The following is a 16,540-nucleotide window of genomic DNA, read 5'->3' as shown; positions in this document are numbered from 1 at the left end:
GCGCGCCCCCGCCCGGCCCGGCCCGCCCGGCTCCACCCGCGAACTCGGCGCCGCTCGCGCTCGGGCCCGGCGCTCCTAATGAGCCCGGAAGAGTGACACCCGCGGAGGGGAAACTTGACAATTTATCCCCGGCCCGGGGGAGGTCACCCGCGGTGCACGCGCCGATTGGCTGCGCCGCGAGCCCGGGCGTGCCGGCTGGGGTCTCGCGGCCGGGCGGGGTGAGCGCCCACTCGGCAGCCTCGGCTCCCGGCTCCCGGCTCCCGGCTCCCGGCTCCCGGCTCCCGGGGTGGGGGCGGGGGGGGCAGGCGGGGACCCGGCCTGGGTAGCCCGGGCGGCCCCGAGGCGCGCTGAGGCTTGGGGCTGCGCGACAGGTCGGTCGTCGGCGCCTGGGACCACTGACCCGCCCCACCCATCCAGACGGCTGGTCTGCCAGACACGCTCCTTGCTGTTTGGGGTTTTAGACGTCACAGTCTGTACTGGAGTCTTCCGCCTGACAACCGGCTCAAGCCATTTACAGCCAGAAGAGATTCTGAATGAAGCATTTTCTCTAACTTCATGGTACAGAGGAGGAACGGAAGATGCAGGGGCGCAGGGACTTGGGAAGGTGAGTGGGTGGAAGGCTGCCGGCCACAGGCCTCCTCCTAAGCATGTCTCAAGAGCTCCGGGCTGCCCTTGTGGCCCGCCTTCCTTGCAGAGAGCCCCAACCTTGGAGACGTGCCCAGGAATGCAGCCCAGCACCAGATGCATGCCCTTTGGGTCACCCACAACCAGACGCTGGTGAAGTCAGGGAGCATTATCTCCATCGTACACATTAAGAAGGGAGGCTTGGCGTGGTTTAGAGACATCCTTGGGCCTGGGCTGGTAAGTGACCGAGTGGCCATGCAAACCCAGCCCTCTACTCGCTGAGTTTCAGCCACAACACCTCAATGGCCTTCATCGCAGAGGTGTGCTGGGGGGAGGGGGGGCACTTGCAAATATCACCAGGCCCCTAAAAGAGGCTGCTTCAATGCCAGCTTGCATGTCTGCCCACCAAGCAGCAGTTCTTACTGCCCACCCCATTTTTGGTGGTTCTGGACACATTTATCCCTCACTAAAGTTACTGCACTCACCCACTCCTAGCACCCTTTCTGCTGTCTCTAGTCTGGCCTTTGCAACTTCTCTCCACAGAAATGGAAGGAAAGTATCAAAGTGGGGTAGACAGAAGCAGAAGCTGCAGAGAGCTTCTCCTTTGCGCTCAGGACCAGGGAGCTGCCAAAATTGTTATCTGTGGTCTTTGAATGCACAAATTCCAGAAGGGCTTCTGACCTGGTTGCCTCGTGTCTGGAATTTGAATTTACAGAGCTCAGCACCTGAACCACTCTGTTATGTTTCTGAGCAGGGATCCAGGCCTGCTATCAAAGCACAGGTTCTCAAAGTGTGGTCCCTGGACCAGCATCATCTGGGAACTTGTTTCAAATTCAAGTCCTTGGACCCAACCTCAGACCTACCTGGGCAGAAACTCTAGGGCAGTGGGGCCCACAGCCTGCATTCTTACAGGCCTTTCAGACCATTCTGGTGCATGCACAAGTTTGAGAACCACTGGTTTCAGCCCCAGTCAGAGCTCTGCTAGGAGGGGGTATGAATAGATTTGGGCATGTCAGTTTTTCTTCTCACCACTCTTTAAGATCACTGGCCTGACCCCATCTTCAGTTCATTTCCAGGCTAGAGGTCACAGGAATAAGGGCTGGCTGCTGGGCCACTCATGTACTGTGCTGCCCTGCTGTACTGAGGTCACAGGGGGAGCTTTAAAAGCAGCCAGATGTTACTGTGGAGAGACCCTGACACTGAGGGGAACAAGCCTCCTATCCCCACTGAGGGGACCTGTGGTCCAACTGTACCCAAGGACTCAGCTTTCCCATCCATTCAGTGGGAGAAGCAGTCCCTCACTTGCCATCCTAGGTTTGGTGGCGACTCAACAGCACTTTGTACCTTAGGGAGAAAAATAAAGTGTGGTTGATAATATACAGGGCTTGCTGAATCCCTGCTCCATGATCTCCACTAATTAAGGGATGCGCCACCTACGGCTCTGGACTCGGGTCTCCAGCTAGCATCTGGCCTTGATTTGAATGGGAAGGCGGGATGCTCAGCTTTGAACATCATTCAAATGGGGGGCTTCTGGGTGGTGCCGCCTCCCCCCAGGTGGATGAGGATTGAGTAGGGAGTGCAGTGGATAATACTCCTGTCTCGGTCCCGGTCTTTATGGACTCACAGGTCCTTCACTTGTGAAATAGTACATTCTCATTTAATAAAATATCAAAAAAATATTACCAGCTTAGGTTATTCAGTGCTTAGTGCATGCCAGGAAGCATTATTCGTAGTGCCTTTTTTGTGTTAATGCCTCAGAACACCCCAACGAAGTAGGTGTTGTTACCCCTATTTTACAGGTGAGAAAGTGGAATTATAAACATGTCAAAAAGACCTGTCCAAGGTCACTGAACTGTTGAGTGGCAGACCTGGGTTCAAACCCAGGCAGCGTGGCTCCCAAACCCAAGTCCCTTAACTGCAGTGTTAACACTGCAGTGCTCGTAGCAGAAAGTTAAGAGAAAGAAAGAGGACTCTGTCCATCCCTCAATGGTTCATATCGAATAAACACACAAACACGTAGGCTATATTGCTGACAGATGTGGTTATTTTTTAGTATGTGTTGAACTTTCTAAATTTTATCAATGACCTAGTATTACATTTGAAACCTGCATCACTTTTTAAAAAAGATTAGAGAGAGAGCAAGAGAGAGCGAGCACGTGAGCAAGGGGAAAGGCAGAGGGAAAGGGAGAGAGTCCCAAGCAAACTACCCCTCTGAGCACAGAGCCCTGACTCAGGGCTCCATCTCACGACCGACCCTGAGATCATGATCTGAGCCGAAATCAAGAGTTGGATGCTCAACCACCTGAGCCACCAGGGGCCCTGAAACCAGCATCATTTTCAATCGCTCTTATTTTTACAGACTAGAATGTCTTTGGAGGGCTCAGCCATGAGGGGACCCTTGAAACTCCCAGGAGGCTGAGAGGTTTGTTTCTACACGTTCGGTAGGTGCATAGTTTTGAGAGCTGTGCCAACTGCAGTGCCTGCCACACCGAGGGATGTTGGATTACCTGCTCAGCAGTCAGGTCCAGGTGAGAGAGGGGCCAGCAAACAGTGTGCAGGCATGCATGGCCTACAGAGTGTGCAGCAGGCGGCGGGCAGGAGCAAGGGCACCGGGTGCTTTAAGGACATGTGGGTCATCCTGTCACCAGGGAGCAAGACATCCCGTCAGAGTGGGCTGGTATGGCTCTCAGAACTCCTCCCCCCAGCAAATGGGGGAGGGCATGTCTTATGAAGTGAAAGCTTCTAAATGGGCCACAGCAGATCGGGTCTGGCATACCACATCCGGTGAACCCTGGCCTAAGGTCACATCCAGGGGCACCCACTTTTCCTCGTTTGCTCTTATGGTTTCCCCAGTCAAGGGGTGTGGGCAGGGAGATATTAGCACTGTTTTCTTCTGAGCCTTACAGAAGCAGAGACGGGTACTCAAGTCATGATTGGAGGCCGGCCTGGGCAAGAGTGTGCATTTGCCATGCATGTTGCTAATCTACGTAATCCGGACAAGGAAACATTCACTACGGTTCCCTTTAACTCTGAAGCCAGTTAAATAAAAGCAATTAAGCAGGCACTTTACTTATTAAAAGTGTCACAAATATCTATACAATGAAACTAAACTCACAGAGCTCTCCCAGAAAAGCTGCAGCACATCAGGAAAACCACATGGTACAGAACTAGTTTGCTTTCTGGGAGGGTTTTATATTCACAGCTACAGTGTATGTGTGTTACAACTGGGAAATCTGTTACGTTTGGTTGACAACTCAGAAAGGGTTTCTACATTCCTGCCATAGCCCTGGGAGAGCTCCACACCCAAGGAGAGATTATTTTCACGTATTTAGTCATAAGGGCTCTAGTATATTTATGACTTAACAGAAACTTCTTTTCTGTCATACGAATATAAAACGATGATGACTGGCTCAAAGGTCTGCACTGACAAGCTCAGGGATAAGGAAGCTACCGTATTAGTCTGACGCTACCTTTCTCTTGAAACAAATCCTCACGGCTGCCACGCTTAGTATCGTGTGGCTTAAGAGTCCCTAAAATAAAGGAACAGTGTGCCCCCAAAGAACTGGCAACTGAGGTAACTGGGAGACAGTTAAGAACAAGTGATTCACACTCAGAAGGACCCTAGCTCTGAAGCTTACTCAGACGCCAGCCCTGTGGACTTGGCAAATCACATCGACCTGCCCACGCTCTGGTGTCCTGTGGGGCAGATGCGCCCCATGTCACTCCCCTGGCAGGCCTCTGTGAGGGTAAGTGCAGTACCCAAGGGAGGCACACAAAAGCCAAGGAGAACTGCCCTCCAGCTAGAGGGGCTTGTCAGTACTTCCCAGAGTCCAGGGTTCCCTGTGGCAGGGACTCTGCAGATACAGAAATGCACAGACAAGCCCCTGGCCACAGCTCGGTGAGGCCGCTGTTAACCTAAGCACAGCTGTTTGCCACCAAGTTCCAGGCACAGTGTGAACATGTAGGCCACAGAGGCCCAGTGGGTCATGCCTCTGCAGACTGCTCTCACTCGTTTTGAAGAGGGAAAGAAATGTTTCTAGGCTCTGTGGGAGGGAATGGTGGGGATGTTCTGGTGGCTAGCAGCCAAGTAGGGAGCTGGAGGGGAAGAGGAGGCTGCTTCCATGAGAGGCTTTGTCACACAGGCCTGAGAATCACTCCTGTCCCTCCCAGAATCCCCCTAGAACTTGAGGGGATGAGCTAAGGAATGGAAGCTGAACAGAAACTATTGTCTTAGCTCCATGACTTTGTAGGCCATTTTGTTCCCCATTGGGGTTTTGCAAACAAATGGGCTTGCTTTGGATTCCTCATCCTGCAAGTCCAGATGACAGTCTGGTTCCCAACATACTCTGTCCACACGCGGCCCCCACCTCTCCCACTGGGAGAGCTCAGGTCTCCTAGTCCCCACGTGGGGAAGGAGTGGAAGGAAATCCACCCTAGGCCCTTTCTCCGTGCGGCTGGAAGGAGCGGGCGCACCGCCCGGCTCAGCCTAGTAGTGCATGCTTAGGAGGCCATGCTCCTCACCACCACCGCCACCACCACTGGAGGCCACTGGTGGGGACAGGACCCCCACCCGCTGTGGGAGCGCCCACCTTCCTACCGGTGCTGTCGCCATAGGAAATGCTCCAGAGGGATTCTGGAGGACACGGGGTAGCTGACAAATGTTTCAAAGTAGATGCTTCACTTTCAGGAAACATATGCTTTGTAACCCCCGCTACACAGACCAGTCTGGATCTGCTTAGATCTCAGAATGGAAGGCTTTCTAAAGGAAAACTCCAGAAATACCTGAATTCAGATGTAAAAAACTGTGCGAGAATCAAGAACAAAGCCAGGGAAAGCAGAGGGAGTGAGTAACCTTTCATTTCAAGCTGCTTTCCCCGCTAGAGATAGTCATGATCTGTGCAGCACTATTTGATGCAAATGCCTCTACGAAAAGAGCCAGTGGATAATAGATAAAAAGATTATCTGTGACATTACAAAAAAATGAAAGTTTAAAAATGGCTACAAGTCCCTTAAAAAAAAAATCCTAAACTTTATTCAGTCTTGTTGAAAGGCAACAGCAGCACTGTGCTTTATTCAGCCCCTGGGGCCCCTGTCTCTTCCGCCATTGTTCTAATGCCTCCACCAGCTCATCAGTTTTCAAAAATCTTTCCTGCTGGTTTCTCTTTGCTGGAAACATAAGGTCCAAGAAGCTATCACAGCCCTGTTTCTTTTTCCTAACTTCACTCTGATGCTAGAAATTCAAGTGCCGCAGCTTCTGCCCCTCTCTCTTCCCTGCTCTGCTGTCCCCCTCTGTGCTAAACCACCGGCTGCACACTTGATTTAACAGATGAATTACAGATTCAAGGCATGGGTTTCCAGGGCAGGGAAGAGTCTGATTTTTGTCCAGGTCTCTCTTGATTGGCTCAGCATGGAAGTCTTTCATTTAATGGGCCAGGTCCTGCTGAGAACACCTCTGCTGGCACCACACCGATTTCTTTCTTTGCTGGAGAGAGGAGCAGAGATCGTAAAGAGAGCTTTTCCATCTTCCAGATTTCTGGTGTGCTCACTACATATCATTCTTTTCAAACAGAGCATCATGAGTATAACCCAAGACTCCGGGAAACATCGGATTCATTTGACCAGCCATCTTTGATCTCAAAGCTGGCGAGGCATGGAAGGACTGTTTGGAACACCTAGGCCATGAAAACATGCCTTTCTTTGTCTTCCACCCAAGGAGGAGGCAGCATGGTGTGGCAAGGCATTGCCAAGGTCTGCGGTTGGACTACCTAGTTCAAATCCCAGCTCCACCACCTGCTTGCCAGGCTGACTTTGAGCAAGTTCCAGTGCCTCAATTTCTGCACTTGCCAAACACAAAAGATTATTACACTGAAGTATGTGAAGTTGCCGGCATTTGACTGTTTTTGAATACAATGAGATTAGACCCAATCATCTAAAGCTGCTGATATGTGACTGTTTTTGACATATAAAAATGGCAATTTCACACGGCTGATCCAAAAACCTGCTTCAACAGGTGACTTTGTAGTGAAAGCAAGAAACTGTATTAAGTGTTGTACCAAAGAGCTGGTGTGTGGTATGCCCTCAATATAGGTCAGTTGTTGCGGTCTCTGTAAAGAGGCTCATATCAACCAAAGAGGCTCTATGCAGATCACTATCCCAGGTGCCCAAAGTATGGGGCTCCTAGGTAGCTCAGCCAGTCAAGCCTCCAACTCCTGATCTCAGGGTTATGAGTTCAAGCCCCAGGTAAGCAACCAAACATAAAAGGCCCAAACCAAAGAGCTGCTGGCTTGCCAAGGACCACTTGCCCGTGTGAAAGAGTACTAACAGCACAGTGGGTACGAGAAGATGTGTGCTCAGGCCAAACCCTACGTTCTCATGCCTCTATGTTCTCAGGTCTAATTTCCTCTTGAAAAAGCATTCCCATGTGGAATCCCTTCTCTTTCTGGGGGCCATCTTACTCACTCATAGCAGCTTTCATAAGCTAGTCAGTATGACTAGGACTTATGCCTACACCTACTTGACAGAAATTCTGGAAATATGCTTGAAAATACACATCAGCTGTAAAGATTAAAAGTAATGGGGAGAAGGGGGAGCAGGTCCTTTCTTTGCCCAGAAGTATAGTCTCTGGGGGCCAGACAATTCTGAGATTGGGACTAGAGGCGGTTATGGTGTTTGCCAAGGAAGGTTCAAGCCTAAAAATGCAGTCTCCTGGGCAGAAGGAAAGCTTCCTCAAGATTATTCCAGGAGGATTCCCTCAGATTTCAGTATGATTCTTTGGGCCAGCACAAAGTTCTCTAGTGGATGCCATGTCACCTGGCCCTCCCCCTTGAAGGCCTTCCCTAAGACTGCACATTTTTCTTTGTACCCTTGGGTATCAGCGTTCTCCCCGAGGTAAAATACAGAGCCTAATTCCTGCTCCTGGCAACCTCCTCTCTAAAAGCCAACAGCAATTCTTGAAATGCTGGACCTTAAATATAATCTCCCCCTTCACTATATACACATACCCTCTTACACTTTAATGCAATCATTTCCCCTCCACGTTGACCTAATCATAATTATCTTGAAAGCTATTTTAAGTTAAATATTTCTGCCTCCAAAAATAAAGGATAATATAAGAATATATGTAAGGAAGACAGCCTCCATCCAACTGAAATATATATTTTGAATACCTTTTCACAGAGACACTGTCACTAATTTGATTATTTATTATGCATAGTATGGTATTTACACTTTTGCTATGTCTGTGCATAATTTTTTTTTAAATTGTGTGGTCTTGTTCTGGACTTTTTTGGAACTTGATTTCATCAGTTTTGTTCAGTCTGTATCCTATAACTTTTCAGCAAGATTCTGATTCATGGGGCCATTTAAGGTTTGTAAATTACCTTGAATGAACTGGCAAGCTGTGGGGTGATAGCTAGGATGACTATATCATGTCACATTCAAACTGAGGTGTTATTAAGAGTGGAAGGGGGGCTGCTAACAACTATGCCACCCATAAAACTGGACTGTCCCAGGCAAAGCAAGACATAGGGTCATCTTAGTGGTGGCAGGTCAGTTCCTGCTTTACTATGTGTGATTAGCTTGACCAGTTGGAAGCCTTTGCCACAAGTTTCCAATGGGCCTCTCAGAATGAGTCAGTTAGTTTGTGCCTTTTATCTTTTTTTTTTCCAGCAGCAAGCCATTACTGGGACCCCCACTTTCCTCATTAATAAATGGAGATTCTGGAAGCGGAGGGGCCTCTTAACACCATTCTTGTTGCCCCTCTGGTGCCCGTCTGTGTTGTGGAGCACCAACAGTCCTGCGGGAAGCCACGGAGCCCTGCCAAGGAGCAGAGCATCATTCCTGTGTGTCAGTCCGCTGCTTCCACATCAGGGCAGGGACAGGTGGCTCTTTTCAGGCCCTCCCAAAGCTGACCGGTCAGGCTCTCCAAGTGCTTTTACACACAGCATCTTAATAATCTTGTTCCTATGGAAATGAGCTTTATTTCTCATCAGGTTTTCTCTCTGCTCTCAACTGGCTAGTGATGCACCCCTCAGATTTGAAATTATGCTGAATTTGATATTTGCTAAGTAAGTAAATAGAGCCAAAAAGTATCAGAGGAGTCAGTAATTTTAGCTTCCCTTTGAGGGGAAAAAAAAAAAATCAGACCCTGAGCTTCTTGAATACTTTGAGAAGCAGAGAGTGGAGGTGCGAGAAGAAGCTATCAGCACTTCGGGTGGGGCTGGGCCAAGGTCACGTCCAGTGCAGGGTGGGGTGGGGGCAGGTGCACGTGTCTGGAAGTGAGGGCAGCAGAGATGGGGGCATGCCAGCCTCCACCAGGGCTCCGAGGCACACGCCTTGCTCTTTGGCTCAGCCTGGCGGGATGGGCGACTTCAGAGGCCAGACCGGTGCTCACAAACCCAGATCGGCGAACCGGTCATCTGTAGAGGGGCTCTGGGCCGCCATACACATGGCTTTCTGGGGCCTACATCTGTGCGGCCTCCCGGCCTGGCTCTGGTGTGCTGCTCGCTCCGGCTCAGGGCTCCGCCTGCCCCCCAAGATGCCTCTCTCATTCTGGCTCTGTGTCTAGGCATTAAGATGCACAGCCATCTCATCAAGGCCTGTTCCCTCCCAAATTGCATTTGACCAGTTTCATTTCTGCCTGAAATTAAAACATGGGATTTATCAATCCCAAACTGTCACAGCGTGAATGAAACCCTAGAAATAAATCCAGTCTAATGACAGAATGATCCCGAGACCTCAGTGGGAAACAAGATACTTTGTTTAATAATTATCAGCCTCTTTCAGAGCCTGTCTGCCAAAGCTGTGGTGTCAAAAGCAGCAGAGAGAAGAATTTTTCCCCCAGATTTCATCCTGAGAAAGACTGAAGCCATTTAAAACCAGGCTGGATGCTTTTGATTTACATTTCTGATATTAAAAGCAGAGCGGCTGTCTGCATTTATGCTACAAGGCATTGCTTCAGAGCAAAGAAACAGGGTGGTGGCAGGGATCCAGTTTACTAATGAACAAGCTTATCTGGAGGAAAACAGCTTTTCACACCGTAATAAACAATGAACACCTCTTAGATAACAAATTCAATGGCAAAAATATCGCATTGTACATGTCACAGTCCTATAATTTAATGGAGGCACTTGCAGCATTAGTGGTTTACATTAATTTTTAAAATTAATTTTGTTTGGCCCGCAGGGAAAATATTTTCTTTTTTGTGTCTGATATCCTGCAGCTCATTAACACTGCTTACTGCTGCTCTACAATACTATCCATAATCGTCCACTTGGTAGCCAGAGGCCATTTTTTAAAGACAGAAAGCTGGAAGAGGGGCAGAAAGCAGGCTGTTCTGCTCCCTTCTACAAAGAAAGACTCGCAGCTTGACAAAGCTGCCCAGCAGCCAAGGAAGCAGAGGCCTCTGGAGGCCTTTGAACTGGGCGGGTACAGGTGTCAGCGGTCTCGGGGATCTTACTGCCTCCATTCACCATTGCTTCCCCCAAAGCAGTGGCTCTGGGACTGATGATGCTCAGAACCATCTGGGCAGTTTGGGTAAAGACAGAGATCTCGACAGGCCCCACCTTCTATCCATGAATCATCTCCTGGGCCTGTCACCTCTCCCACGAAGGGGTTAACTACTGGCTACCGAGAAAACAGGCCCCCTCTCCATCTGCCTGGGGCATGGAGATCAGGGAATTCACTGCTAATCACTGCGGTTGTGATTTCTGATTTCAACTGGCAGCAAAGAGAATTGAACTGGCGTCCCCTGAGAGCAGCCAGCTCCACAAGGCAGACCTCGAGCTTGTTAAGCTGTGGTGCTGCCATGCGATTATCAATTTTAAATTAATCTCCCCAGTCTCTTTAAAGTGGTTGCTAAAAATATAATCTCTGGGATATCTTACGGTAAGACTTAACTAAAGGGAAAAATTTGGATAATAATTAAGTGCTTCCCTCCATCTAAGCTTCCTGTAAAACACTTCTGGAGACTTGGATAATCCACCGGCAGCAAGAAGGCCAGCCAGGGACAGTCTCAGGGTGTGAGTGAGCTGGCTTATAAGTTACACACTTTCCCTAAATAAAACTTAAATGGGCAGTATGCTTTTGGACAAAGGTTAAAGATACAGTACTACACTGTATTAAAACAAATCCTTCCCTATTTTTAACCCAAAGAGGTTTGGGAGGGGAAGCCAGAAAAAATTGTCTAGACATACTTTTGCTAAGCTCACGAGGGAGTTGTTACAAATTCACTTTACAGGGACATAATCAAGGTTATATATACAACACTTTTTTTTTTTTTTTTAAGGCAGCACCATGGTGGGACAATTTGAACAGAGATAGGAGGAGTTCCTAGTCCTAAGGCAGGGGCTCTCTGTGGAAACCCCTCTGGCCCTGTAGAGGATCCAGTCAAAGCAGATGCGGTTTCTAAGAGCCACTAGAAACCATGAAGAAGAAGGAAACCAACAGCGATCCATTAACAAAACACACCATTCCGCGCACTGCAGCTTTCTGCCAGATGAAAAGGCGAGTCTACACCTGGAATCCTGGGAAGTGGCAAGTCTCAAGTGGCCCCTGGGGGAACACCAGTGGTAATTTTCCCTTCCCCTTTCGCTGACCTTCCTGTTTCTCTGGGCAGCATGGTGGGAAGACTGGGTCATTAAAAGCAAGAGCACACGAACAACTTGATGGGCTTTCTCCATGAGGTGGCACAGCTGGGGAATGCAGGCCCAGAAGACCTGGAGGAAGCCCTCTCAGGCTCCCTGGTGCTTTGGCCACTCAGCTTGATAAGAGGACTGGAGTGGGTGGGGGAAATGGGGTGACAAGGCAAGAAGAGGTGGGAGAAGGATGCAGGTCTCAAAAGGGCCGAGAACATAGACTTTTGAGCCATTTCCACATCACCATGCTGTGCCTTCTTTTAATGATGACCATAAAGAAAACCCCCAACTTTGTAAAATTTCATTGATTCAGTACCTTCCTTTCTTTAATAAAAACATAAAAAGCATAAAAAACATAATGCATTACCTCTACTAACAACTAGATGTGTGACTTTGGAAAAGCTACTTAATATCATGGACCTCTGTGGTCAAAGAAGTGGGTTGGTTAAAGAAGCTCCAGAATTCCGACTATATTATTCTGGGTAAAAGCAAATTCTGTCGCACACAGGCCAAAGCTCAATTTGGGCCCAGCCTTGACCAAAAGATGAAAAACAGAATGGAGAACTTTAAGATAGACACGTTTGAACCATATGAACAATGTAAACTATAAGGGCTTTTTTTTTTTTAAAGTCAGCTATACCAGAGCAAATGATTGCCAGAACAAAGATGAAATAAAAGGGATTGTAAAGTATTTTTCACACAGGTGGAAGGTTCTTCAAACCTTTGCTGAATGAAAATATAGCTCTCTGGGACGCGGGGTCTGCCTCTGTTAAAGCTCTGGTTAGGTGGGGAGGAGGGGGTTGGGACAGTGAACATGTCTGCGGTGGATCACAAACAGGGTTTGAGACAATTCGTGCATATTTCATCTTTGCTGGCCCAGGGAGTCTTGACTTCAGCTGTTGTTACAGATCTACTTGGAAATCTGATGAAAGCCACGTACCTTCTTCTGAGGCGAATGTACAAGTACACAAATAAACAAAACTTTAAATACATGTTCACTGGTGCCCAGGGCTCCCTGGAGCTCATCCACAGATTCCGCAGTGGTGTATGAATCGCAGGTAAAACCTCCTGTGTTAGGTCCAGACACTAGAACATCTGTTTGCTCTCCCATTGCTTTGGAGGTTTTAGAGTTCCCATTTTCTCAAGAAGAAATTTATTTTTCAATTAAAAAATAACCCGACTCTCCCCATAACCCAAGCAATTCTACAGGGAGTCCAGTGTGTTTGGCCAGAGAGCAGAAGGTTGATAAAGAGAAGACCTGAAGGTGTGGCCCTAATGGCCAGGGTACCTCCAGAGGGAGGGTCTGGATCCTATGCCTTCACTTGGAACCCTTTTTTCCATTGGAGAGAATTCTTCCCAGCAAATAAGAAGGTGTCCCCCCACTCCATTGGAGACTGCCCTCTTTCTGACCTATTTTATCCACCTTTTTGACCTGCCTTCCTTCCCGAAGAACTAATAGGAAATGCGGCACTGGGCGAGGGGGAAGACGGGCAGGAAGCACCCTCCTGGAATGTCAATGATGCCGAGGCATGCACACCTACCCCATTCCCATTCAGCAGGCAGCCAAGCTCCTGCACAGGGCACATCTGCATAGTTTAAGGTCAATATGAAACCAGCCTGGCTTCCAGTGCCGAAACTCCACTGTTTTCAGGGGTTGCGAGAACAAAACTGTCAAGGATGTTCACTATAATTGGCACTGGGCTGCTGGCAGCTAAAAGATGAAATTTTCTTTGAGACTCAATGTATTATCGAGGAGTATGGCTCCACCAAGCCAGTGCTGGTGATTTTCAGAGGCACTGTATTGAAGATGCCCACATCACTAAAATGGTTGGATCTTTGGGGGTCTGCGTCCTGGCAAGGAAAGCATCTTAGAGGGTGTCCTGCCGACACCATAAACTTCACTGGCCTGCAGAGCAGCCGGGCCTCCTCTGTAATCTTCTGCTTCTTCCTTCCAGGCTGATTATGAATCATGCTTGAAGAGGGGACAAATGGTGGCTGAGGGCGGGTTCTCCCCCACTTCCCACTCCAGCCAATCTCCCACCTAAATGGGTCCAAAACCCTCTCCTCCACAAAGTGACAAACGATGCACTAAATCAGTGGAACTGTGAATTCAATCACTTAAGCCTGAATGGAGAATGCCCTACAAGATGGATTCCATCACATTAAATAACTTGACTCATGTCGGGAGAACGCAGTCTACAGACCACAGAAGGCACAGCCTGAAAAATGATTTATTAATTGCACCTATTCTGTCCTATCTCTGGACACTTGGAACTCATGTCTCCGACACTTATGAAGATCTGATGGAATGTTCCATCAGTAGAGATGTGAACAAGACTGCTAACCTGATTTCTGAGGTGCCAAGGCAAAGAGGAAGAAACAAGACAGCACCAATTTTTTATTAGCAAATTGCTTAGGGAAGAGAATTCCATTGTTTCAAGGAAAAAAAATCCTTAGGAGCTGAACTGTTCATCTCAATTATGGTTGGATTATTATTAGGAAAGATTAATATTTGCTAATGTGACATTTATCAGCACTGTATATTGAGACAGGAAAGTTGCCAAATCTGAGTTTTCCAACATGTGCCTCCTTGATTGTTATTTTTTTTCCCGAAGAAAAGAGAATAGACCTTAGGAGTATTAAATTTGTTAGTTTGGTTTTGGCTAACAGCATCCTTGACCAAGTAAGCATCCAAGGGAAAATAATTTACTGGAAGGTATGTTTCAATGTCACAGATAGGCTTTATTTAAAAAAAAAAAAAAAGGAATGAAGAGAATATGGCTAACTGTGGACAAGAACAGCTTCATGAGGTCTGACTATGGAATGGCCTTATGTCTTAACTCTCTTAGAACTTGGAAAAATGAGTGAAGAGGGTGCTGTGCTTTATTTTTTAATTAACTCAACGGCCAGTCTACCAGTAGCTTAATGTTTCAGTGCTGTAGTTAACTCTCTGTGTAGTTGGAAGAATAAGAATTATTTTGGCAAGATGGGGTGAAACGTGTCCCAGACCAGAGTGAGGCTGTTTGATTCCTAGGGCCATCTTCATCTCAGCTAGCTTCATCTGTCAAAAGAGAGACAGTGGGGCCAGAAAATGTACAGTGTTCATACCTCTACTTCATGCCATATTCACAGCAGACATCACGAGTCAATCCAGCCTTTGGCTCCTTTTGGCCCAGAGCTCTCAACATGGGCCTCCAGCAGCCACCTGGAGACTAGCACTAGGGCAGCTGAAACCTATCAGGCAACACTAGCCTAGATGAGCTTGAAGGCTCTTTCTAGCTTTACATTTGTAGGGAATCTTCTGTAAATTATTTTCATACCCTGCTGGAGGTCTACGGGGGATAAAAGGTATATGGACAAAAGACCATTTTATGAGTTTACCAGAGAGGGGAAAAAATGGAAAACATAGCTTAGTGAATTGTTTTCATGGCTCCAATGATTGGAGAAACAGAAAAACAAGGACTGCCACGCTTGAGAGTCTCCAGAGCCCAAAAACTCCCTATGCCATGAGCTAAGTAACTAACTCTCACCACAGCTGAGGCTGTACATCAACTTGCATAGCACCCTTGTCTATAAGCCCAAGTGCCAATGGCCTCAGACAAGTCAACACCAGTTTAGTTAGCTAGAGTGGTACTAGGTAATGTGGTATATCATTTAGCCTGCCTTGGATCAGGAAGGATTTAAGGTAGCTTTCAAGATAATGGAAAGAAAAATCTTTGAAAAATTACTGGTAGATGAGAAGGACGAAGAAACAAGGTACATAGGTATAGTCTTGATAAGAATGAGGTTTGTCTGCCAGCTACCTGTCACTTATAGCACGAGGGCAACAAAGCCAGCTCTAGGCTTCCAACAGCTACTGGAAAGAGGGAAATCTCCTCAGTTGTAGTTCACGGGAGTCACCAGATACAGAGAGAGTGTTCAGAAGAAGTCCAACTATTCCCAACTCTACATCCAGAGGGCTATTTCTCCCCAGAGTCTACAGAAAGGAAACAATACGCAATGTGCAACACGGTATCTTGCCACATTTGTTTAGAAGCTGGCAATGAGTTTCATGTGGGCCGTTGCTATCCCAAAGCAGAATGCAGTGAAAGTGAACTCTGGTTCTCTGGTACTTTGGCTTACTCCAGAGGATGTGCAGTACTATTTCCCAAACTACACAGTCCAAGGGACCTATGAAATGTTAACAGGTATTTAAGGCCAAACCTGTTTGGTGAATGCAGCACACTATCACCATGCCCAATCCCACCCTTCCAGATAAGTTTGCTTAATTTGATTTAATCAATAATTCTAAAGATTTTATTTTTAAGTCATCTCTACACCTAACATGGGGCTTGAACTTACAATCCTGAGATCAAGAGTCACATGCTCTCCTGACTGAGCCAGCCATAATTCTAAACTCCATAACTCTAAACAAAACCCTCTATCCTAGGTACATCTATTAATGTCTTATGGGGAACTAATACCAGGAAACATTTCAGAAAAATGCCAATCTAGAGGAAAAGGATTGTATATTTTTACAGAATTTTTCTGAAACATGTCCCTCAGTGAAGTTTTGAGAGCTGCTGGATGGCAGTGAGTCTGAGAGGTGTTTCCTGGTGATTATCCAGCTGTCAAGTCTCAATTGCCAGTTGGAAGGGAATGCATGTGCCCCAACAGATAGCCATACTGGGTATATGGACAAACCAAGACTCTAAGAGCTGTTAAGTCCAACCTTCTAACTGTTAGAAGGTTCCATAACGTCTCTTCTACACTTCCTAAAGGGAAATGCTACTGTGGGTCAAGGACAAGGTGGCGTCTTCAAGGACAGACAAAAGGTCCCTGTGGTAGAGGGAGGTTGTGTGTGAGTTGAGCCAGGACTGCACCTCCTCTGGATCTCCTGGATCCCTCTGTTTGGCCCATTTCTTTTTTTAATTTCAGGGGCCCAGAGGAGAGCAGCCACTAGGCTGGCCACTCAGTCCAGGCATCATAGTTTGGAGTAAGGGGAGCCACTGAAACTTATGGTCCAGTGGGGGATTAGACTTGAATTTGGGACCCAAGACTCAGCTGGTAATAAAATAACATACAGGGATCCCTGGGTGGCGCAGCGGTTTGGCGCCTGCCTTTGGCCCAGGGCGCGATCCTGGAGACCCAGGATCGAGTCCCACATCGGGCTCCTGGTGCATGGAGCCTGCTTCTCCCTCTGCCTATGTCTCTGCCTTTCTCTCTCTGTATGACTATCATAAGTAAGTAAAATAAAAAAAAAAGGAAATTTAAAATAAAATAAAATAACATACATCTATCTA

The 16,540-nt window shown here is 47.6% G+C and overlaps 1 protein-coding gene and 1 long non-coding RNA gene across 13 annotated transcripts in view; one reads left to right on the top strand and one right to left on the bottom strand.

Annotated features, from left to right (window-relative positions):
• Window positions 1–16,540, bottom strand: part of AUTS2 (activator of transcription and developmental regulator AUTS2) — a 1,127,680-nt gene that overhangs the window by 178,360 nt on the left and 932,780 nt on the right. The window lies entirely within an intron of this gene.
• LOC144319754 (uncharacterized) lies at window positions 316–12,026 on the top strand. The gene is made up of 4 exons (XR_013385487.1): window positions 316–604; window positions 2,984–3,152; window positions 6,194–6,864; window positions 10,910–12,026. It is a non-coding gene; the product is annotated as an uncharacterized LOC144319754 (long non-coding RNA).

This window comes from Canis aureus, chromosome 8 (genome assembly GCF_053574225.1).
Source record: "Canis aureus isolate CA01 chromosome 8, VMU_Caureus_v.1.0, whole genome shotgun sequence".
Taxonomy (NCBI): Eukaryota; Metazoa; Chordata; class Mammalia; order Carnivora; family Canidae; genus Canis; species Canis aureus.
This window is presented reverse-complemented; position numbering and strand designations above follow the sequence as displayed.